General features: G+C 41.3%; 1 protein-coding gene across 13 annotated transcripts in view; it reads right to left on the reverse strand.

Annotated features, from left to right (window-relative positions):
* The window catches only part of TENM2 (teneurin transmembrane protein 2), a 564,904-nt gene extending 540,776 nt beyond the window's left edge, over positions 1-24,128 (reverse strand). For 12 of the 13 annotated variants that reach the window (XM_072348384.1, XM_072348382.1, XM_072348381.1 and 9 more), the window contains exon 1: positions 23,874-24,128. The gene's annotated coding sequence lies outside the window, so the exon portion shown is untranslated. Of the gene's footprint in view, positions 1-23,613 lie in introns of all 13 variants that reach the window. The other variant, XM_072348372.1, reaches the window with a different exon arrangement.
* Between the last annotated feature and the right edge of the window lie 839 nt (positions 24,129-24,967).

The following is a 24,967-nucleotide window of genomic DNA, read 5'->3' on the forward strand; positions in this document are numbered from 1 at the left end:
AGCAGAACAACAGGTGACATTTACGGGTCAGATATGTCAAGAATACCTCATGAAAAATCACTTCCTCTTACTAACAATCTCTGAAAGCTCATAAGCTTTGTCAGATCTTTTTTAACTTCAAACCCCAGTAACGATCAGGATGTATATTTCCCTATGCATACATATACATTGCATATTATATGTGCAGCTGCTGAAATACATTTGTGTCAAATGCAACCTATAAGCCTCCGAGACACAGACAGAGCTGAAATGTTTGACACTTGCAAGGCCTAAAACAGTCAGAATAAAGGATTTCAAAATTTATTTCAAGAGCATATCATGAGATGTCTGAATTTAAAAAGTCATGGTTACCAAATAGGCAGCTAACTGTTATTTTTTGTGTAACGTGTCTCAGAAATAACCTAACGTGATCACAGTACCTCCAAACCTTACATTCTCATTAAGAAGCGAGCAGGTGGGTTTCAGAGCACATGAAAGCACTGTGCTCCTAGTAGAGGTAACCTTTTTTGTCCTCATTAGGATGAGTGATGACAGCAGTGAAAAAATGAAGCATTTTCTCTTTTCCTTTTCCTTCCCTTTCCCAGAATAATAACAATAACCAGCAGAGAGGATTCTTTGCTACGAATGAATAGATCCACACTGGTCTCAGGGTTTGGTTTATCAGGCAAGAAGTAGCCTACTTATTCCTACCTTCTGTTTGACTCAGGGTGACATAAAAACAAAACACTGCTTGTTTTGGCAGCATTTGATCCAAAATTTCTTCTTTCAATTATTCTGCTATTAATGACTTTGCATTTTGACTTTCCTTCCACTACTCTTTCCTCATACGGCAGGATACAAATCAAGCAGTGCATTGCCAGCAGGACAAGGACTGCAAGATCAATAGAAAACAGCAACGACCACAAAAGACAGCAACTAACTCTAGAAAAGTCCATCCTTGTTTTAGTCATCCAGAGTCTTGTAATTTAGTGTAGTATTGTAAAGAAATCATTAAGAAGCAAAATACTAATAATATTACCAAAACATTAATTTATGCTATAGAATTTGAACCTCTCTCACGACAATTAACTCATGTTATCCATAAATTCAGTCCTCCTAAAATTTCAGTCTTTCTATGTTAACCATTAAATATAGTTTAACTAACATTCCTACTTTTCCCAGGAATGCAGAAATTAGGAAGTGTGGCCCTGTTCAACCACTCTCAGGCCGATGGGTCATCCTGTTTTGTTTCCATCAGAAAATATCCAAGATTATCTAGAATTCAGCATAAGGAAAAAGGAACACTAATTCTATGCTGTTCACCACCCCAGGTATTTCCATCAAAAACACAGCTACAGCAGATAGCAACAAACTCAGCTATCTACAAACCGTGCAACAGCAGAGAGAGGTATTAGATCTTTTTGTTTTCACAACATAAGGCCGCTGCCATGTTCAAAAAGAACCAAAATGGTTCAAGGCCTTGGAAAAAAAGAAAAATAAAACAGATAGCCGGAATTAACAACTCTGTAATGTATCACCATCTAGAAAAGAAAAAAAAGGAAAAAAATAAAATAAAAGCAGTTTTATATTCTTGCATTTCCTAATGTTGAGATACAGTTCCTATTGAAAAATAGCGGATGCATTTTAGTTTTGAAAAAACAGACATGCTTTATTTTCAATTGAAATAAAAGGCTTTCATTTTGCTTGCAAACAGCAGTGATAAAATCAAATATTTGCAAGATAATTGTGCCTAAAATAATAATAATAAAAATATGGTACTGGCATTAATTCCTACTAATACAGGATGCTAAGTATGCTGCCGGATATTAATTTAAAAGTATTAATTACATTCCGTCACAGGATCATAAAATTAAGCAGTATAATGTATCAACACTTGAAAAATACACTTGAATTTGCTTCCCTAGTGAGCAGTGGGGCTTAAGCTACCAGCCTCTGAAATGCAAACAGCAGCACCAGTATCCACCCAGCACTCAGTTAACAGCTCCTGCATTGCCTCCCTCAACCAATGGGAAGTTCCAGCCCTTCTCCCAGAGCTCAGATTATTGATGAATATTAGAAGTAGACGAGCAGCAGAGTAGCTTCACCTCTCTTGTTCAGACACATGCTGGAGGAAACTTACTTCTTATTCTGCTGCTACTGCTTCAAAAAGTCATAGGTTTGGGCTCGGGTTTCTTTCCTTCAGAGTATAAGGAAGAAGGAGGACAGCACATAAATCTTTTCTTGCCCTCACCTACAGGCAGGAGACTTTGAAGTGGAGGGTAAAGACATAACAGTAGTTTTGCATCCTTACAGATTCTAAGTTAAAGTAGGAGAGGCCACGGTGGTTCTCCTGAACCATCACATTTCCTGAACGCCCACCTGCCTGAATCTGAACTCCTGTCTGTACAGACAGCACCAGTTATGTCCAAAGGCGTGGTACTGCAGAAACACCTCTGCACTCTCTCTTCTGAAGGGAAAGGTGGAATTCTTTATGAAGTGGTGCTTCTGAACGTAGAACCATTCGCTTTCACCCTTTTCTTCCCTTTCATGTGATTTCAGCTCAAGACGTTGATTTTTGCTTCCCAGTAAATAAGACCATTGCATACTTTCTGCAGTTACTGGAATTTAGGCTTGGATTAATAAGATTTCAGGTCTCGAAAGCCCAATCAAGCACTTGGCAACCTTTGCTTTTGTATCCACCACATTAAAGGCAGTTCAAAACACTGAAACCAAAGCTTGAAGTTCAAGGTTGCAGACCATCTTTAATATTCTATTAACATTACAGGAAAGCAGTTCTGGAACATTATGGTCCTTTAATTATGAAAAATAAGTAATGATTAGCTTAGCCCTATTTTACAAATAAGACCGCGCTGTTACTTCCGCGAGCTGAATTGACAGTGCTCTTGTAGAATTCGGTTTGCTAAATGCACTGGAGTGGAGGGACTCAATAATTCCCTTTTAAACCTACTTCCACAATTTCCCAGCTGTCTAGTTCTCTACATTTGTCATGACAGACAAAGTTAAATTAAAAATTCCAAACCATCACCCTAGGGCAAAGCCTGATAGAAAAGTGTAGAGCAATACCCTTTAAAAACAGTAACAAAATACATCTCAGCACTATAGAGAAAACACACTGTAATTTTTCTGTACGCATTTACTACCCTAGTTCTTTTTAATAGATGCAATTTTCATAAAATCTAATCACAAAGCACGACTCAAATGGGTGTCTCATGATATTCTTTTTTTCTTTTTTCTTTTTTTTTTTAATAGTCTAATTCAATTGGTCACAGTAATGGAATCTCATATTCATGAAGGCATTTGTTTAGGCGCAGAGGTTACATGTCACAACTGTGATTGATAATGTTTGTTTTGTGCTCTGCTTTTCAATAACTCTTCACTTTAAGCAGCATTTTGCCTCTAAACGGGAGTGGGTGTAAGGACACTCAGCATAATGGAATGGGCCAGGTTTAATTCCCTTAATCACTCGGTCAGGGCAACAGAATTAACTGTCCACATCTGTTCCCTCCAAGCACACATGCTTAGTTCTCCCTCTTACGCAAGGGAGGAGTGCAGGGTCAGGATGCCACATCTAGCCTGCCGCTTCCTCCAGAAGTGAATCCATGGGGAAACCCAGACTGCCTGTGGATCAGCACATTTCATTTTGAACTACAAAATACTTGTGAAGTGGAAAACATGCTCATTTAGAAACAAACATTAGTCAACATAAACAAAAGCACATCCCAACTGGCTTTAAGAAAAGGACTTTGACAAAGACCACAGAACGTCTACATTGATTAGAGCACTATGAAGACGCTACAAAATCACCATAACTCAGCTAGAATATGGTTGCTTGCTGAAGCTGACTTGATCAACCACAGAAAACAAAGCATGGCTTTACTCATCCATTCAGGAAAACAACTTCATAATAACCAGTTTAACCACAGTGGTAAAGAAGACACTCAGCATCACAAGGCACACTGATAGAGTGCTCTGGCTCTTTGTGCCGCAAAGCGCAGGAAGGTTCAAATTCAAAATAAAATTAGAAAAGGTAGCATTTTAAAATGGTAACTAACCCAGACGCATTAGCTTGTGCTACCTCCCCTGTGAAACTCTGTGCTTCTGAAAGGCCAAAAGCAAGATGATGGAAGTCAGCCGATCCAAGTCTCAGTATCCACAAAATGGTCATCACTGCAGTACTCTGTTTCAACCAGGAGCCAGAAATAAGCCATTAACACCCACTTCTGACATTCATATCAAGTATGCTTGTTAACAAATGAATGGACCCAGAATGTTCCGTTCTATATATATTTATATACATAAATATTTATATGCATATAAATAATATATATATTTATATACATAATTGCAAAATATATACATAATGAAAAAAATAAAATACATTTAAAAAAATAAAATAAAATAAGAGTCAATGCTGTGAACCAAACAATTACCAGAAGGGGAGGGAAGAGTGACCAACAGCCAGGTACATACTGAGAACAAAATAAGGCACAACCCACAGCAATCTTCAAGAAAGCAACAAAACCAGTTAGTTTTTAGCAACAGCTGGACTATATGCTAGTAAATGAAGTAAAATAATTTGAAGATGAATTATACACTCTTCTCCTTTAAGACCAAGGACTTCATAACAGGACTGCCAGTAAACGCTGCATTCTATCAACAAGCTGTTCTGTGAGATAGCCAACCTCAGACATATTGCACACCAAAGGACAGACCGTCCGGACAGCTTGCAGGTCGGAAGAGAGTAGGAAGGTGAGAAAGACTTCCCTGATATTATTTAATTCTAAGTTGATTAAGAAGCTTTTTCTGCCATTTACACCATTTGCAGCAATATTTGTGGTGTTGTGTCTGGATGCTGTGAGTACTTTTAGTTGTCATTTTGTCCTTTGTCTGACCTGAGCCAGGGGTGAATTCAAGATAACAGGTTAAGCACAAAATAATCCTCTCACAAAGCCAAGGCACTCTATGGAGTGAGGCAGGAGGTGAGATACCTCTTAACTCCCCAGTACCCAGCATCCAGCAGGGTAATCCTGCAACCAGGGGCTGGGTGCGCTGTGCAGGAGCTCTGCAGCTCTGAACACAGTTGTCAGCATAGGAACAGACAGCAGCAGTGAGTTCCAAGAGCACAGGGCAGTAGCAGGGCAGCTCACCTGAGCCCCGCATCAGTACCAAAATGTCATCCTCTGCTAACCGCTGCTGGTTTCCATGTGTGCAGAACACAAGACAACTGCACTTTAAACATGAATGCAGAGCTCCAATGTTACCATTGTAGTAAATAATAAAGAAATGCGAACTAGAATAATAATATTGCTTGTTTTACATGCTGAAAGTCAAGGTGCATGAATGAGTTACTCCCCTGTGCAGGTCACTGCTGGCTCTCCGATGGCGAGGAACAGACTACAGGAGACATTGCTTCCACTCTCGGACAGAAGCAGAACCATGGTATGGTGATTCTGCCACGTCTCCTCCACACACACACTATCAGCCAAAGAACTAAAAAGGGAAGTGAATTAACAGCTGTCTGGAGATACACAACGTATTATTTCTCCAAGGAGCAAGCAGGGGAACTGGGACACAACAGCTGTTGGCAGTCGCACAATTCTGCCTTGGACTGCTCCCACTAGGTACACTGCCCTGCTGCGACCTGAAAGGAGTAGCCCATACTTGTAAACACAGAGAGATAAGAAGGTATCTGTGTCTGTGCCCATGTGTGTACATGGTTGTACTGCAAGAGAAAAAACAAAAACTCCTTCCCACATGCATTAATGCAAAATTGAGGAGGAAATATCCTTCCCACCTACATTTATTTTGAAGCGTCTGTGCTAGAATATTTTTTGTTTTAGAAAATGGATTACGTTATTATTGGGTCATGTCCTCACTGCATGGAGCAGCATGGGGGAAAAAAAGAAAAAAGATTATGAATCTAACTGCAAGCTCATACAAAAAGCAAGTATTTACTTGGATTTTTAAACAGCCTCATTTTTCTCTTCTCCTTTTCCTACTATAATATGAGGAATGAAACATGGAAAAATATGTTATGAAAGCAAATCCACTGTAAGTGAATGTATATGGAAAAAGGAGTACGCTATTAAGCAAAGTCTAAAACCATTTATCAACCAACACAAATGAAAAGTAACGTTGCCAAAAAGTAAACACACTTACAGAAATCTGGTTTAGCAGGTAAGTCAAATCCTCTGACCTGTGCATTTCTGCACATTGATTTAAAATTCACTCTGTGAATATTCAGAGACAATGCTCGAAACAACAGTTTCTCCTAACAGGAACTGTAAGAAACATTTGCTACACTGCTGTGATGTGTACCTAAAAGACCAAGCGATACGTTTAATAGCATTCAGTCATCATATAATTACACACACTGTATACAGCAACCATTTAATGATGCAGCTAAGCTAATTTAGGACAATATGCTCATCCGCTAAGCTATTACAGCTTAGAATGACGTTCTTATCCACTCCAAAGTTCAACTTACCATTAATTGTTTAACACTAATAAGAGTTCTGAATAAATACAGTCAACAAATTAGAATGCTACAGACAATTGTAATTAATGTTGCTGTGTGTAAAATTCCACTTTCATAAAGACTAAGACAGCAAAGAAGATGGCTTTGCATTTTGCTAATGAAGACTGAATTCCTCTATTGCAATGCTACTCACCACCACCATCTTAATCCAAATTAAAAAGCGTTCAGAGAAAAAAATAACCATCAGCAAAGAACTTCTGTTTCATAGCGGAATTATTCTCATTGCTGTTAGTGGACTCACCAGCAAGGGCATCTGTATTCTAAGATTCTTTCATGCATGCATGAAGAAAATATACATATGTGTATGAATACACAATCATCCTCTCATGAACCACAATTTGTGTCACTGTCTTACTGCTATTTATTGCCTCACTTTCCCAAATCTGTGTTCTACCCATTTCTTTCCAGTTTCTATGTTCAGTTCAAATCCGGGAGAAAAGAAACAAACAAACAAATCAAAGGCAAATAATACAAAGGATTTTCATCTTTATCTATCCGCTTGTATCTCCTGGTTATATAATCACAGCTGTAATCTCTAGCAAATGCAAACTCAATCAGATAGCACAATAATGCTGGGGAAGATCTTTCAAAGCTGTGATACGTTGCAGACTCTAAACCGACCGTTTAAGCTTCAAAAAGTTTCCATCAAATGACCAGATGGAGATACAATTGCTTGAATCTTCTGCAACAAACACGAGCGCACCAACGCTGTGAAATGTTCACTTCATTTGTCGCATCAATACTGGGAAGAAAAACTGAAAGAGAAGCTTTTCATCACTGGTTTCTCTGAAATTATGCATGGGACTACACTGAAGTTTACCATTTGGTCAACTGAGCACTTGTTTGTTCTCCATTTTGTGGATCAAATTCTATGATATTTACTTTGCTGAAATTAATCTGTGAATTTTCTTGTATGTACTGAGAGTATAAGCATGCGTCTGCCTGCTAAGTGCTCTGCTCACATCTGCATGTCAAGAAACATTTTGAGACCTTTAAAATCCATTTACCAAATAAAATATGAAACTATGTTCAAGATGTGCAATTGTACCAGATTTTCAAAGTTGTGAGCTAACTGATTGAATACTGGAAGAGCAACTCAACCCCACCCCAGATTATCGCATCCATAGAATTAAGTGGCAGAGAGCTGGAGAAGAGTCCAATGTGTGCAAGACTGAAAGTCAGAACATAACAGCAAATGCTGAGTCACCTGCTTTGTTTCTATGTGCTATTAACAAGCTGAAGGAAGTGAAATATTACCACTGAAGAGAGGAATAACAAAGAATGTTATGGTACATAACAAAGTGACTTGGAAATACTAAGGCTCATATGAATTCAAGTCATGTAAGCAAAGATATCCTCCAATTAACGATGCACTTGGTAGATAAAACCAAAAGCAGCATATCCCAGATGAATGGCTTCTAATGGATTTCCACAAAGCAGAGAATATAAAAGAAAAACAGCACAGTATTCACAATTTCTAGCTACAAAAGGGTTGCAAACTTCCAAGAACTGCTTCAGACGCAGCCTTCCTTCTCTTTAGCCATCAGGCTAAGACACTACTAATACAGCTCGCAAAGAATGCAGCAGTGGTGACTTAGCAGAAAGAACAGAGCACTTTAAAAAAAGTAAACCCAGCCTTTCCTGTTCACACACAAAGAACAGGGCAGCACAACCTTCCTGTAGGGTGTTACTTAATACTGGCTTCACCTGTTTTTCCCAGGAATAAGGCACTGCGATTTGCCATATATTCTGATGTAACACCAGGTGTTTGAATACCACCTGTTAAGCATTCTAGAGATGTGACATAAGGCTGCTCATTTCTATTGCACAGGGCAGGAATTAAAGATGACTTTAAAAAAATCCAGTATCACTATCACAGTTTTTTGTTGGTGGATTTTTTTGTTTGTTTGTTTGTTTTAAAGTATTATGAAATATATATATATATTTTTTTTTTGAGAACATAATTTCTATGAACTGTGAAAGAATAAAAGAAATCCATAGTACTTGCAGTCTGAATCACACACAGCATTTGTATGGCTTGTAACTACTTCTGCCTGAACTTCAACAGCTTTAACCAATGTCCTGCGCCACCTTCTGTGATAAAGCTCCTCCAAACTTATATATTTACTATACAAAATTCTAATGCTACCTGCAAGTAGCTGGGCTCAAGAAAACTTCATTTAGAACTACTGAAAGATGCGACTGCAGATGCAGTTAGATTTTTTAAGTCCATTCATTTTATTTGTTATGTGTACTAATTTCTTTGTGAAGCAGAAACCATCACTAAAAAATCCTTGCCCTTTCAGCTGTGGAAGGCTGTGCAACTGCAACTATCTGGGCTTCAGTTTTTCAGTTCCAAGAACACACGGTACATGAAAAGCCTGCTCCCAGACTAGTGAGGGGATAAACCACACCTTAACATGGCACAGGCCTTGGAAAAGCTCGGAATTCAAATTGACAGTAAATTCAGCTCAAGTATGAAAGTTCATGAACTGTTCAGGAACAGTCTGTGACAACTCACTGTGCTTTAAGAAGTACATCCACAACACTTCATACACCTGATGTAGTAACACAGGGGTTTGTAAGTACAGACCTGACCACTGCATGTGTTTTCTCTGCACCAGCTGCTGCCAAACACAAGGCGCCCACATCCAGACAGACAGATCTATCTGAAGCAGAAAGGCCATCGTGTTTGCTTGTGTGCTGTCAGTTTGTTACAGATTACAAAATGAAAAATCTCAGGTATTAGGCATCCACTCTTAATTTCTCACACACGATACACCAGCAAAATGATGATGGACAGAACTACTGCATCAAGTGAAAAGAGAAAACAAATCACCCTGATAACCAATCTACAAACTCCTACACTTCTGAATCAGCGTAATTCACCAGGTAGTTCATGTTGTGGACCCATTAGAGGGCTAGATCCCCAGCTGCAGTATGACAGCCATTTCTCTTATGACAGCCATGTTATAAAGGCAGCAGATACCAAAACAAAGTGAATCCCACTGTCAAACCAAACTAAGGAATGCAGCTCTGTAACAGCCATGCCTGGATTGTATCGCACCATCATAAGGTATTACACAATGCCACCACAGCATGCAATCAGGTTGCTGCATGTCGTGGTCATTAGGAAGCAGTGTGAATTACATCTGACACAAGCAGTTATGTATCTTCTTCACCACAGTGAAGAGAACACCCAGAGATTAGGATCACCAGCTTAAGAACCCACTCTTGCTTCTCTATTCCTGCACAGTCCCAGCAACTAAACACACCTTGCATCAGCTGCAAACTTCAGTGCAGCATCCAGACAACACTCAAACAGTCTTACTGACATCCTAGCTCAGAGTTCCATGAGCACCACACACAATACATTAACACAACAGCTATTCCTTCCCAAACAAGATGCTACATAACTTCAGTGCATCGTCCCCCACAACATAAACAAGGATTTAACAGACATTGAATAAAATAACCACTATGCTGAAGATGAATGAAGAACTTCTTAAGACAGGTTCTGCTCCAAAGAAAGAAAACACATTACAGAAAGTGAGGAATTAGTAAAGCTTTAACTGCTGCTATTTTTCCTGACACAGTAGATGTAAGATATGCAGTCCCTACCATCCGTGCACTTGCCCAGTTTTGTTAGAGCAGTTAAATACAGCCCAGTGAGGTACATACAGATTTTCCTCACTGTTGTGACCTGCTTTACTTCTGATGTTTTTATTGGTGTATTAAATATTATGTTGGTGTAGTAAGATTTTTTTTTTTTTTTGACAAATTGTTATATTTCACTTTGTACTACCCGGTGCTTTCTTTGTCTTTTTAATGCTGAACTACGTAACCTCCCCCCTCAATGTACTGGATGGAATTATTTAGATCCATCAACAGAAACTTTTTAATGTCCCATGAAGACTAATAGAGGAAAAGAAAAAACAACAACACTAATTATATTTCTTTTCAATGTGCATGTACAGTTCTTGAACCAGTAAACACCACATATTTTGGTACGAAAATGCTCAATAGGTGCAATACAAATTATTTATTTCAATAATAATTCCACAGTTAAAAACCTCCTGTTAGCTAACAAGAATTTATTTCAGACTTCCTCCTCCATCTTCATAGAACAAGTAAATAACAAAACTCCCACACTTTCTTTTTGAAGGAAATTGGATGTATACATTCATATCCATCCAAAAGTTAAACAAATTTATCTCAACACAGAAACAAAATAACAGTCTATAAGGTGTTGTGTTTTCTCCAAAATAGATTCTGAGCAGCAAGAATTTCATCTGAGATTGTATGCCAAGCCTCAACTTGAGTCGTGCATTTGTAAACTTTCACTTTAAATTACTGACGCACAGAAGTTGGCAGATCCAGCATTTTTTCTGTCAGTGCTTGAATTTTTATTATTATTTTATTTTTTTTTTAAGTTTTATTTCGTGTTTACTTTCTATCACTCAGAAATAATCATTGATCTAATGCTTCATAGATGAAGGCTGTGTGGCTAGCAAAACTAGGTCATAATAGGAATCGGTACGTTGAACCAAGAGATTGCTTTTCAGGTAGCTAATGGAAATTAAGTACACTAAAGAAGTATCACTGGCTGATGACAAAACAGACAAACAATTCACAAACAAGAAAAAAATACAAGAAGAAAGCACACTTGGTTTCAGCCACAGTTTAAAAATGTCTAACAAGATGTTTCAAGAGAAGAAATTCCTTCCCTTGCACTTGTAAAAGGGTCTAAGCACATTTAACACAAAGCCTCATCTACAGACCCAACCCAATGCCAGCATGAGCAGTGTCACACAGGATGTCAGTGCCACAACAGCCAGCGCTACTCCAGAACAAGTAAAGTACAAACTCACAAAATCAAACTTCTAGAAACAAGTATTTCCACATCACTATTTTTTTTTTTTTTATTTAGCCATCTATGACAATGACATAAGGTTAAAAATGTAGACTAGTTCAAAATAATGCCAGCACGTTACCTATGATTGCTACTCAATCAGTAAGTAAAATGTCATAACAAGACTTCACACAGTCCTGCTTTAATGTCACACTTAAGAAAACCACCTCACCTAATAACTGAACTGGGCTTTGGCATGATATAGTAAGCTAAGCAGCATCAACTCTTTTCTTTGGGAGCCTAAGACACTAGATCCATTCTTCCAATGAAGTCACTGAAGTATCTGTATGGATCACAGTTCTATTGTTAGAGGTGAAAGATATAGTTTAACAAAAACTGAAAAAATACTGCCAAGTTTGACAGATTTTTAAAGCTAACGATTCAGTACCGTTTGCTAACTGACCTTCATTAGAACTTTTTTCATTATCATGTTGCAAAACCCATTACGTTACTGACTGAAGCTATTAGTCACCAGGAAACCATCACCGCGTTCCCCAAAATGGGGAATCATCATTACCATTAATTTCAAAGGATAGCATTAAAAGAGAAATACTGAATATTTTACCTGCTAATTCCACTGTAATTTATATTATTAAAGCATACTGGAAGGTTATGCCAGCTTGGATGATCAGTCATTTCTCCTCAACACTTCTGTTATTGAGGGAAAGCCTGAACAGTACCTAGGGCATCTGTATTTCTCTGTGATCTAAAGCACAATCTTGTTTTCTGTGCTTGATTTCATGTCAGGTTCAATCACTAAATAACTAAGTATGCCTTATTCTTTAATTGGCACTAGATGTGGTCTCATTAGCTATTTGGGTGATACTGCTATACTTTGGATACACAATGCCAGATGATTGCTTGCAATATGCATATAGTTATTACTGCAAACTTTTAACTGCAGAGCTAGAACACTTAGGTGTTTTTACTGATCTGTTCTCTATCTTAACATCTTAGCTTTTACTCATTGTTCAAGGGAAAAACTGTTATCACCCTTAAACAGCCCTAAAGGAGAAAAAAGATAAAATAAAAAGAACTAAAAACACCACAGTCCACCCTGTAATCAACAGGATTATAGTGAGCAAGTTTCGAAACTCAAAGCGTGTATGCATGCACAATGTATATGTATACATGTGTGTAGATATACACATACACATCTGTAATCTCATATGGCATTTTAACTGCTAAGATCTCTCTTTGCCATTCTTAACTGACCCAGCTTTTCAGTTCTAAGATAAAATAGCATGTCAATAACTTGAAAAATATATCATTTCTAAGATATGTACTCAGAAAATAAGGTTGTTTCTTGTTTGTGTTTTTTTTTTTTTTTTTTTTTTAATTTTATTTTATTTATTGACATAATCCAGTACCGTGTAGGACAACACAGTTAGGGAGAACAGTTATGGACAACACAGTTACAAAGTTTTCTAGTTTGTTCCCCAGCTGCAACTCAGTGTCAGTTCTATCATCCTAAGTAGATGTTTATCTGTTCTGCAATGTCATTCATGGTGAGAACTTCACTGCTTCCATAGATACAATTTTTCATTGCTTGACTACTCTTATCACTTGAAAGAGGATGCTGGTTTAGTTTTCTTTAATTTCTAACCTCAACCTTATTTGGTGAAACTGACCTAAACCCCCAGAGAAGTCTTAACTGAAAGCAGGACTGTATGAAGGGTACATGAAGCTGTCCCAGCTGTGGGAATGAACAAATAACCCTTCTAGACTGGAATTGCTGTCTGGCAAAGATGAGAAGTTCTGAGGTGGAAAAGTCCTTTGAAAAACAACTTTGTACCCAGGAAAAGCAGAACTTAATGCTAGCTGAAGAGACAGCTAAGTGGGGAGCCATGTAAATAGATGTTTAGTTGAATTAAAAGGGCTAAACTGGGCACTCAGTGTTCTACTGAACCGGAGCCTTGATAACTGAAAAAGAATTTGAACCCACAACGAGGAAGCAGCAAAAAGGAAGCAACGAGCAGGCTACCTAGCTACCATGTATCTCAAGTCTAACAGTTATTTTAGTTATTTCCAAAGACTCCTCCACAGTCAGAGTAATCACAAAAGGAAGAGATAACTTCTATAATAAAGCTGTTTATCTGAAATTAAAAATTGGATTAATTTTTCTTTTCCTCCTACGCTACTGCAACTTCATCCAACTTCTATCACCTTCCAAAACACTTACTAATTGAAACATTTTCATTTATATAAAAAATAAGCAACATGATGGCATAAGGTGCACAATTAGCAAACCTACAGACAAGCATCTTTCTACTAAATTGATATATTTCAGGCAGTACATTCAATTCCCAAACAAATATACTGCAGCAAATCAAGAAGGAAAGCACAGTTTTTAAACAGAGAAGGGTGAAAACTAACCAGCAGACTTCTGTCTACCATTAAGGGGCAAGAAGCCGGGATCCTAATCTGCAGGACCATAACAGCCCTTCTTCTAAGCAGAGAATAAACCTATTTTTCAGTGCATTAGCTAATTCTTCCCCACTGCTTCCCTTTACTGAAAAAAAGATTGTTTTCCATAATACAAAAAGCCATTACAGTTTTACTGTGTGAGCAAATAGAGATGTTAAATAACTGCTAAGTAAGGAAGATGAATAATAGCCCTACAGACTTCCACAGTAATCAAAGTGGAATTAAACATATATTCACAACACTCCACTTCTACCTACAGTACACTGGTAATAGGCCTAAACAAGATTTCATACACAATGTAAGAAACGGCACCAAGTATTCAGACAACATCTGACAACAAGTTAATCAGTCAGCAACAAACATTAAACCACATACCCGTAAAAGTTTTCTCATCAGCATCATGGCTGAAGAGAAAAAGGAAGGGAAGAAGGAAAAATGAAAAAGGAGAAGAAGGGTAAACTAACCACAGAGTTAATGGCATGTAGTTGACAAATTCACCAGCCAACACAGAAAGCATTATTCTAAAGCAGGTAGTGGTGCACACTGCGAGTTCTCACATGAGTGGATCTGTTCATAACAAATATAAGGGATGTCCCTGAACTGACTCAACCAAGTCAAACAACTCTTGCTTGCAGAGCTTCTGAATACAGCTAAAGTGAGAAAGCAGACAACAAGCAAGACCTGAAGCCACATTAAACTCAGTACCTGGGCCTGGGAAACAAAGAAGAGCAGCCATATTCTTTTTGGCTTGCCAATTTTATTTTTTTTTTATTATTATTATTATTTTTTTAATCAACAAAGTACGACACAGTAATACGCAGCTGCCTTCGAACTACCAAGAAAATTCATGCCTTTCCTTTCATCAGCATTCATTGCATTAAGGGTGTATGGTAAAGTAACATTAAAACTCATATGGAGTACTTCTCCTTCAGCCTCGGTAGCCATCCAATGATTACACAGTTACCTCCTCCCTTTAGTTTTTGAAGCAAGGGAACAAGCACTTAGAAGCAACAGAAACTATCTTCCCCATCCAGTTAAAACAGTAGCTGGTACCAACAAGGTTTGATCCAAAGCCACTGCAGTCATTGTGAGATGCTCATTAACTCCAACTGCCACAAGTCCTAACTCATAGATAGAAATTTGTTGCTGCTTATTTATAAAGTAAAACTTGTTAGCTATAAATCATAGGAGACCATAATATTAGCACAGCACTACTTAAGTAGTAAATGACACTTCATTAGCAAAATTAAGATGACATCTAACTATCTTTTACATTCCCTTCTTTAAAAGTCATCGATTAAATTAAACTGCAAATGGATGACAGTAGGACAATGATGTGTCTATCAGAGCTTGCCACAATGCCTTTTTCACACACAGGCATTTGAACACCAGCAGGACAGGAATGACTACTTACAGGACTGAACCACAGAAGTGAAACACCTACCCCAAGCTTAACTGTCTTTATACCTAAATATTTGTGTGTTGTAAATTTATGGTAACTTGTACTTTATGATTCATAGGTACAAATCATTTGTTTTGATGGCAACTGCTTCAAGATTTTTGGAATATCAATCACATTTCACCTAGGTTCAGTCCAAATTCACAATAATCATCGTTGTCTCCTCTACATGCTGCCACCAATAAAGAAGGGAAAGACCATTTACGTTGGGATTACCAGCAGTGTCTGAGTTCCAACATTCCCCAGGAAGACTACTGAGGTAAAGAGGGTGTATTGGTTGTTAATATACAGATGGTAACAAATGTACAGAAGAAATAAGCAAAGGAAAACTCACCAGTGGTAGTGCCTTGGCTGAAGAAGCTGGGGCAGTCCTCACTGGAGAGCAATCTCCAAGAGATGCTGCCTTAGTGGGGGTCAGCCCTTAAATAAGGTCTCAGAGGGGATGGAGTCGAGCTCCACCCCTTCCGGGAGCACAGCTACATCACTCTCACCTGTGCTCCCACAGCTGACCCCACACTTGCCTCAGCTGATTAATCAGAGGTTCAGGCTGTGATTACCAATCTCCCATACAGAGGGTAATATAGTTCTCTCTACCCAAAGGGGAAGGACCATCCAGAAGCTGGTCTTCAGCTAGGTGGGGTACAATTACAAATCCTAATCCTATGTTAACATTAAAAGATCTGCTGAACCAGCAGTCATTAAACACACCCATACTGGCCCAGCCAGTGACAGTCATGGGCAGTGAATGACAGGCATGGAGGAAGTGTTTAAGCTGCTCTGAAAAAGAGCTATCTATTAGGGGCTTGTATTTTGGACGTTTTGAGAAACACAGGGGGAAGCGATTAGTGATCCTTTAAAGGAACAATGCAGAGAGAGGAAAAAAAAAATAGGCAATTTAATCCTGGAGTTAGCTGATACAGAATGCCAGCTGAACTGGAGCAACCTGCGGAGGCCCCTGGGATTGCTGGAAAGATGGAAGAAGAGCTTCAGTTAGGTAATTAAAGCTTCAATAGAAGAATAAATACTCCACAGGCAATCCATGGGTTCTTCTCACCTCTCACCACTTCTTCTCTCCAGCAGTGACAGCTGCTTGTGAAAGTGAAAGGAAAGGTCTCTCTGACTCAACTCATTAGCTAGTAATCCTCAGCGGTGATACAAGGAGCACAGTACCAGGAGGGCTGCCAGCCCTTCCCTGCACTAGTCCTAAGCAGAATGAAGGGCTGCAGGCATGCCAGGGGCTCCCTCAGAAAAGCAATGCAGCAGCAAAGCTGCCAATGCAAGCCTGAAAGAGAAAAGATGCACCCTATTGCAGATAAGCGACACTCAGGTCACTGCTCTCTGCCATTTGTCTCCTCCTCCCTCTTTTTCACATCCTCATTGTGAAGAGGTCCCTGATGCAGGAGGTGACACCTTCCTGGGGAGTAATCCAGAAGCAAGAGGATGAGAGCTGACAGTGATCTGCTGTGAATTGCAGGTTTCTGAAACAATGATGACTTCAATTCCTTAAAAAATAAAAGGAAGAAAAAAAAAAAAAACAAAAACAAAAAACAAAAAACTACGTTCTGCTGCCCAGTGAGCACGTGGATGCTGGTCCTGAACAACAAGGACCTTTCTGCTGAGTCTGTTCTGTGCAGCCTCACTCACATCACTCCTCAACCTCAAATAGGTTCTGCCAAAGGAAAAAGGTGACAACGCTTCGGATTTCTGCCTGCTTTTCCTTAGGAAAGCTGAAAGAAAGGCAGCCATACAACTTATCCTTTATTCTGCAGCAGAAGCCATTGGTGTCAGCTGAGATTTGCACTGGAACGCCACACACTTCAGTACTGGTTAATAAAGCTGCAACCTCCAGATTCAGTGCTGCACTGGAGACCTACTCAGACTGCTCCATGCTCCCGGCAAGCAGATGGAGGGAGAGAAAAGGGATGATTCTGGTCAGTCTCTAGGCAAGGAGATGTCTACTGCTGGCTCACTCCCAGCAAAAGCAAGCTTTGGTTCCTGTGCTCACATCAATCCTTTACACAAATATTGCATATTTTGTTGCTCTTTATTAATAATATACTCCACTGTCTATTACTCATACACATTTTTGCAAAGACCTAGCCACCAAATGCACACCATTTACAGCATGTGTCTCTTATCTAAAACAGGTACATTATATCTTCCTTCCCAAGGATTCCCAGGACGAATGGATGCAAGAGGGACATTAAGATCTCACCTTAAAGAAAGTAATCCTACTGAAAATTTGGAGCATCTTTTAGGCACTGCTCATTTCTAAACAGTCAACTTACTTATGAAAAAATACTCTCCATTGCAAACACTGACCCACACACTTCAAGCTTCCTGGAGCAGTTTGTCAGTGATCTGCCACTGATCCTTAGCCACATGTCAACAAAACAGAAGCAACTGCAAAGCTGTCTGCCATACAAATCTTCCATATCTTATCTGCCAGCAGACCTCCATGTGTCACATGAAGGTTTACATAAGCTCCATCAGTATTTTAGCAAGCTGTTCATATATAATACAAAAAACTCAGACAAATCAAACTTTTAAAAGAGTATTAAGACTACAGATCCACCATCATGGCATTTGTATGTTTACTTACATCTATAGTTACAATTATCATGTTTCAAATCATTCAAATATTTAGACAACTCCTGGTTTACATAAGACATTTACCCATGATTGGAAGGAATCTGTCAAAATAATTACTTTTCCTGTATGATTCAGCAACAACTCCTTTGATTTTAGTGCCCAGTCAGCTATGTTGAAGTGGAAGAGGAAACAATTTCCCTTCCCTATAAGGGCTTACATTTTTTGAGGATACATATCCTCAGCACTGACAAACCATCCAAAACTGCTGGCAATCATAAAAATATCTCAGTGGAAAAAAACAAAAACATAAAGTTATAAAAAATTACCTACAAAAGAAAATGCACCCCAAAAAGAACATTCAACATTCCTGACCGCAACAATCTTCTGGATGGCCCATACCAAAAAATAAGCAACTCACAAAGCAGACACACCAAGAACCTACGTGCACTTGCACTCAAACCTGTTATCTGTGTAAATATGAACTAACACAAATAACTATTGTCTTGAAAAGCCTAATAAATCAGTTATGGTGCTTACCAAAGGAAGTACCTATGGAATGCATGCACTGATGGGCATTTTAATGCAAGTTGTTGACATTTTTTGACAGTTAAGTACAACAAACTGCACAGCACATGTTATAAGATGGTTCAAAAACTATTTAAATATTGCAAGAATCTAGTGCTTGATATTCCTTACTAGTGAAGATACACTTTATCCACTCTAATGCATTTAATATTTACCAATAGAATTTAATTTCAATTGGTACAAAGCCAATGTCTCGTTTTCTCCCAGAATCTGATTCCAATAAAGTATTTCATACAATATTGGCAAGGCACATGCAGCAAGTAAAGTGAGCTTCATTTTCACAATAAAAAATCTTTTCTCTGGTGTCGCTGTTATGTTTCAACATCAAGTATTCTGCCTTTCTAAATGTTCAATAGTTTTTTTTGGTTGAAAAAGCTATTTACTCTGTTTTTAGTATGTTGGAGCACACTCTTACAATAACTCTTATTTCAGTGTAGATAACTGCTTTTTAAGGAGAGATTAGAAAAGCCACCAGGCAATCTATACTTGCAAAGTGCTTTGGCAAAGTTTTACTACGTTGAATGGGCATGCTATGATTTACTCTTTTTACACATAAATCCTATAATACTATGAACACTGACTTCAGAACAGAATGTATATGGTTTCCACTTACATACATTCATGCATGTGTTTTTAAGCTTACTGTTTTCCACAACACAGTTTACAGATAGCACTGTACAGAGGCCATCAAAAAACAATTCAAACAGAACCAACTTTTTGGACTTAAGAACAACTTCTCTGAATGTTTTTTCCCCTAGTAAATGAACAGACACTGCTAACCATGCATGTGGACAGGCTGTTTGCTGTTCCACACGACACAGTGTGTAGAAACACTCAACTTGCAGACCACAGCTCACATCTGCAACCACATCTCTGGGTCTCAGACTGCCATGCAAAACTGCATATTGGATAAACGAGAGAAGACAGCTCTGTTGCTATCACCTGCCTCACAGCATGTTCCCCAGAACACCACAGGCTACTCTCTACACACAGAAAGTGCTTTCTTATTCTTAGGAAGTCTTTCACTGAGATGTCTGCTAATGATTTTGATAGTTCACTAACACCTGTGAAGGGTTCCTTGTGCCTTCCTCACCTGTACGGGTCTGAGAAACAACAGATAGGTCTGGAGACTTCAGGTGAGACAAAAGCTTTGAAAACTCCAACTGAGGACACACAGGTGGTTACGGTACGCCTGATAGAAGTACAAAAATCCTTCAAGAGAAACTGCTTGTCCATTTTACACAATTTAAACATACATTTGTAGGTCTCAGCTTGTGTTTGGCTAAACGTAGGCATCCACATACCAAGATGATCCCTTAAGAACAAAACTAGAATGCCAACTATTATACAGAAACAAAAAGAGTGATACCTTGTTTGTAATTTTCCCACACTACTGGATGGCATTTGTAGTTTCAAGCAAACAGAGAAAGACCCTAACAAAACACAAGCCAAAAAAGAACCGTGCCGCATGGCCCAAATCACCCACCTCACTGCCGGTGTTCCACTGAGTGCACCACAAAATGCATCACACTAAAACCAGCCCTTGAGTTGCAGTCAGTGGTTCCCCAGAAGGGTCTGAACACGGCTGCTGCTGTATGGCACAGGGAATCACAACTCAGCACTGTGCAGCTCGGCACTGAAATCCCATAATTACATCCCTATACAGGAGACTACTTGGTTATTAATGCTTCTCAGTAAACACAAAAGGAGACAATTTATTACTATTTGGCACTGAATGTCACTCAATTCAACCAAGAGGAACCTGTTTTAAAAGTTAATAATAAAAAATGAATAACATCTAAGCTTAACGTATTTCCTGCTTATCCAAAAAGTCTATTTGATAATATTGAGTTAGTCAGCAAGGTGGATTTAAAACAATGCGCTTGAACTTCAAGAGCATTATGAGATCCCAATGCAGACCAATAATTGTGAGACAAAATTCAGCTAACAGGAGATGTCCCAATGCATCTTCTAAATCCATTCATGGATTAGGCAAGACTATATCGCAGAAAACATTTCACTTCAGAATGCCTCGCTGCAGCCGCTCAGTTAAATGAAATTTGTGACTCTGAATAAGGATCAGCACACGGGGTTCTTTAAGGCTGCAGAGACGGCCAGGACACCAATCTGGTCCGCTCTGTGGCTGGAACATCAGATACAGCCAGAGGCATTTCATACGCTGCCTCCTACATAAGCTAAAAGCACACCGCACATGAACTGTTTTGTGCAGTGAGGAATTAAGAGAAATGAGTCACTGCCAGTTGGTAGGAAGTCTCTGGGATGTGACAGTGCCGGTCACAAAGTACAGACCAGCTCTGCACATGTTTAATAACAGCAAAACTACCTGCTCTACTCGAGCACTACAAACAAAACATGAAACTGTTCTTCCTGAGAGAGATCTTGCAAAATTATAAGTACAACACCATTAAAAAGGAACGACAACAAAAAAAAAAAAAAAAGAGGTCTGGAAAAAAACTGCCCTATTCATCACATACAACCTTCTGAAGAAGCACGCCAGGACAAAAATCCCACTGATCAATCAGTTTAGAAGAATGGATTTAATTGATATTCTAAGACTGTATTTACTTCTCTGCATACTGAGGGGAAAACAAACAAAACAACAACAACACAACAACACAAAACCCACCCCTTTCAGAACTACCTGTTTGTACAATAGGTAAAATTTTATTTAAGGTCCATTTCAATGAATTTTTGGCCTCCTCTTTAAGCATGGACTTCAGCGGCGCTGCTCCTGCATGTGCCTTCTGCCACAAACAGAAAGGACTGAGGGTTAAACTCACAGTTAACTACAAACAAACACAGAACAGCTTCTCAAACATTGGCATATTGACTGGAGTGGTCCAGCAGTGGCTTGAGCTTTGTCTCCATTTAATACGACCTTCAATTTAGTTTGACCTCTCAGGCAAGGAAGTCTAGACGTTGACCTTGGCTGAACAGAAGGAACATTTTCCTTCTCCCACATTGTTCTAAGGAATTTCAAACCCAAAATCCCTAATCCAGCTTACACCTTTACTTACTGTTACAGCAATGTTTTGCACAAGAAATTTTCTTCAGCTGCACAAACCAAACAGACAATATGTGACAGGAATGTGCCAAAGTCACGACCACGATATATCACAAGCTGATATACAGTGCTGTTTTTCCCAGAAACAAAACCATCGTTTAAAAAGGCAGAGAAACGTGACTGTAAGGCCTCTCAAATCAATGCTCCTACGCCCATTGAGGTCTGCGACCTCACAGGAACAAGTACCCCCTCTGCTTTCTCAGGCAGCTCTTTGACTTGCAGTACAAAATAGCAAAAACGAAAATACTGCTTATTTTAATTAGAGGAAAACATCACTGGTGATGCTCACATGTTAATTTTCTCCAAGCTATATAATCAGTGGTAATCTTAATGACACAGAAATATGATTATTTTATTTTCATTATCCACATCCGAAATAAGCACACAGAGAATTAAAAGATTACAGCTTTCGTATAAGCGCTATTTAGTAAGAAATGTTTAGAAATAAGCAGAATAAAACTCAAACAGATTATCCAGATCAAGACTTTTTTTTAATATGCTGAACATGCACTAACATCTGAAAGAAAACAGTGGTGTGAGTCGTTAGATGTTGCCAGGACACGAAGAAACCAAAGCTAAAAAGTTTTTTCCCCTTGAAGTGATTTAAAGCCCAGACTTCACAGCTGGCTTCTCTCATACAATACAATCTAAATCAGTGCAAGATATTAATATTTTTTCATTTATTACTCAGAGGCCAGAAACCTCAGCATACGGGCCAAGCAAGATTAATCTTTAACCTGGTTAGTGATTTGCCAGCATGCGCGGAAATGATGCCCACATGCATTGTCTGTGGACACTTTAAAGCTTGCCCATGCAAGAAATGCCAGCATCACCTTCAGGCTGCCAGCCCCAGTGGAAATCCCATTTCCCGGCCCTTACACAAGCCCCTTTGAAAAATACCCACCATCATCAGATACAGCAAAGACCCAGCAGCCTCTCAAATCTGTAAAATGAATTCTGACACAAACATCCTCAAGAGAGAACCAGTTCTGTGTTCTTCTAAAGTTTGAAGAACCGTCAAATCCCACAGCCAAGGTTAACAACAGAACTTGCATCAAGCAACCCTACTAACAGGTGACACTGCTCCTACAGCAGCTCCGCACAGGGCACACAAGGACCTCCTTTTGGAAACAGCGGGTTTCAAGCAGCGTTCCATGAAGCGCTCTGTGAGGACGCTGAATAACTGTGTGTTGCTGACAGCGTGTTCTTATCGCTTCCATCCAGCCTTGGTTTCTGAGACTGCTGTATTACCGTTCTCACAGACCTCACTTCTGTGAAACACACACATTTGGAACTGCTTTGATCTGATTTACCGTATTGCCTATAATTACAAGCATGTAGGTGCTGCAAACAGGCACCTTCAATTCCATGCTCCTGCACTTGAATGCTGCTACAACACCTGATTTCTCCACCTAACGCATGGCTGGTAAATTTGCACAAGTACAAACCAAACATTTTCTATATGAATACACAAGTAGACACGGACAGAAATACATGCACAGACAGTGCTCAGCACTGCACCTCGAACCTCCCCACGAGACAAAACATACATGTATGAGGGGAAAAAAAAAAAATCAAAAAGAGATCGTAAGCAAGTCATTGTAAGCAGCGCTGTAAGACGGCAGCAGCACGAAGCCTGAAACTGTGGCAGCTGGATGTTTACAGCAGCACCCACAAACATCCTACCAAGTGCGCTGCACAGCGCGGCGCTGGGGCCGCAAGCCCGGGGCTGCGCGCAGCCGGACTTCGGTTCGCCCCGCAGAGCGCGGTACCGCCGGGGAACCCACACGGCCCGGCTCGGTTACAGGCGGTTCCGAGCGGCTCCGCGCCGGGCTGCCCGCGAGACACCGCGCGCCTCGCGAGCAACGCAACGCCGCTGTCCGTGCTGCTCCCCGCAAGCCTGCAGCAGCGAGAAGCTGCGGGCACCGATTCCAATCCCCGCTCGGCACACGGCCGCCTTTCTGCCGCTCCTCACCCAGGCGCACCGCGCACAGCACTTTGTGAATCAGCGATACCTTTGCACGCTGCCGGCGGAGGCTGACGCGAAATCGCGCTTCCTCCTCAGACGCGGGGGAAAAAAGGGGAAAAAGCCGAGAGAGGAGCGAAGCAGCCTCAGCGACAGCGGCAACACCGGCACGCGGGGACGACGAGCGCAGGACCGGGGCTGGAGGCGGCTCGGCACACCGCGAGGGGAGCGCCCCGGGGCCGCGGGCAGCTGCGGAGCGCAGCGCCCAACTGCGGGGAGCGCAGGCAAGGAAAAGTGAAGAGCATTTACCAGCAGCGGTAGCAGGTCGAGCAGCCCGAGTGCCTCACCGCGTCTCTGGGAGATAACTTCGCACGGCGCGGATTCCTTCACTGGCGAGGGACACCCCCTTCCTTCCTCACCTCGCCGTCCCGTCCCTCCCCCGAGCAGCGGTGCAGCGGCAGCCTCCCGCCGCCCCCGGGCCAGCGGCACGTCGCGGCACGGCACGGGGCTGCGGGCGGAGGAGCGCGGCCCCGCAGCCGTCCGCCCAGCCGCGCTCTGGCTGCAGCCCCGCCGGCCCCCGGCTGCACGCGCCGCGGCCGGGCCGGCAGCCAATCCCCGCGCTCGGCACCCGGCCGCGCGCGCGCAGCGCCCCCCGCGCGCAGCCGGGGCCGGGCGGCAGCGGGCGGGCAGCAGCGCCCCGGCGGCGCGAGACGGGCCCTACGGCTTCGGCCGGCACCGCGCCGCGCGCGCAGCCCGACCCCCCGCGGGGATGCCCCGGCCGAGCCGCTGTCGCAGAGGTGCGGCCCCGGCGCGGGGACGAAGAGCGGCGGGGGAAGGACGGAGGCGCTCCGCTGAGGCCGCTGCCGGCCGTTCCCGCAGAGCCGTGAGGCGGCGGCGCTGAGGCGGAGCGGCGGGCCCGGCTCCCCCCCGCAACGCGCCCCTCCGGGCCCCGTGGCAACACCGGCCGTGCGGGGCTCCCCGGCCCTCCCGCAGCGCTGAGCACGCGGGTCCCTGACTCGCTAAGTGCTGGTGCGGCGCCTCCTTTTCACCGTGGAACGAAAATAAATGAAGGAAACCGACCCTCATCCCTGTAAGACCTGTTACAATGTCGCTTCCCCCTTTTTGACAGAAGTTTGGGGCGTTTCAAGAAACAGTTCTGCGCTTCTTCAGGGAGGAAACAGCTCAGCAGCATCCTCCCGTTAAGGAAGCTGCCACCAGAACCAGGCCTTCCTCCACACCAGCACCAAGTCCCACCTCTGAGCCCCGTGCACAGCAGTTCAGCACTCCCGCAGGGTGCAATTAAGCACCGGCTGTTACCCCCATCTCCCCTCTCTTTTCACTACCAACGGCACCAACAGGCAGCACCACAGCAGCACCGATCTGGCGGGAGAATGGCATGCTGC

Source organism: Excalfactoria chinensis, chromosome 13, assembly GCF_039878825.1.
Source record: "Excalfactoria chinensis isolate bCotChi1 chromosome 13, bCotChi1.hap2, whole genome shotgun sequence".
NCBI lineage: Eukaryota > Metazoa > Chordata > Aves > Galliformes > Phasianidae > Excalfactoria > Excalfactoria chinensis.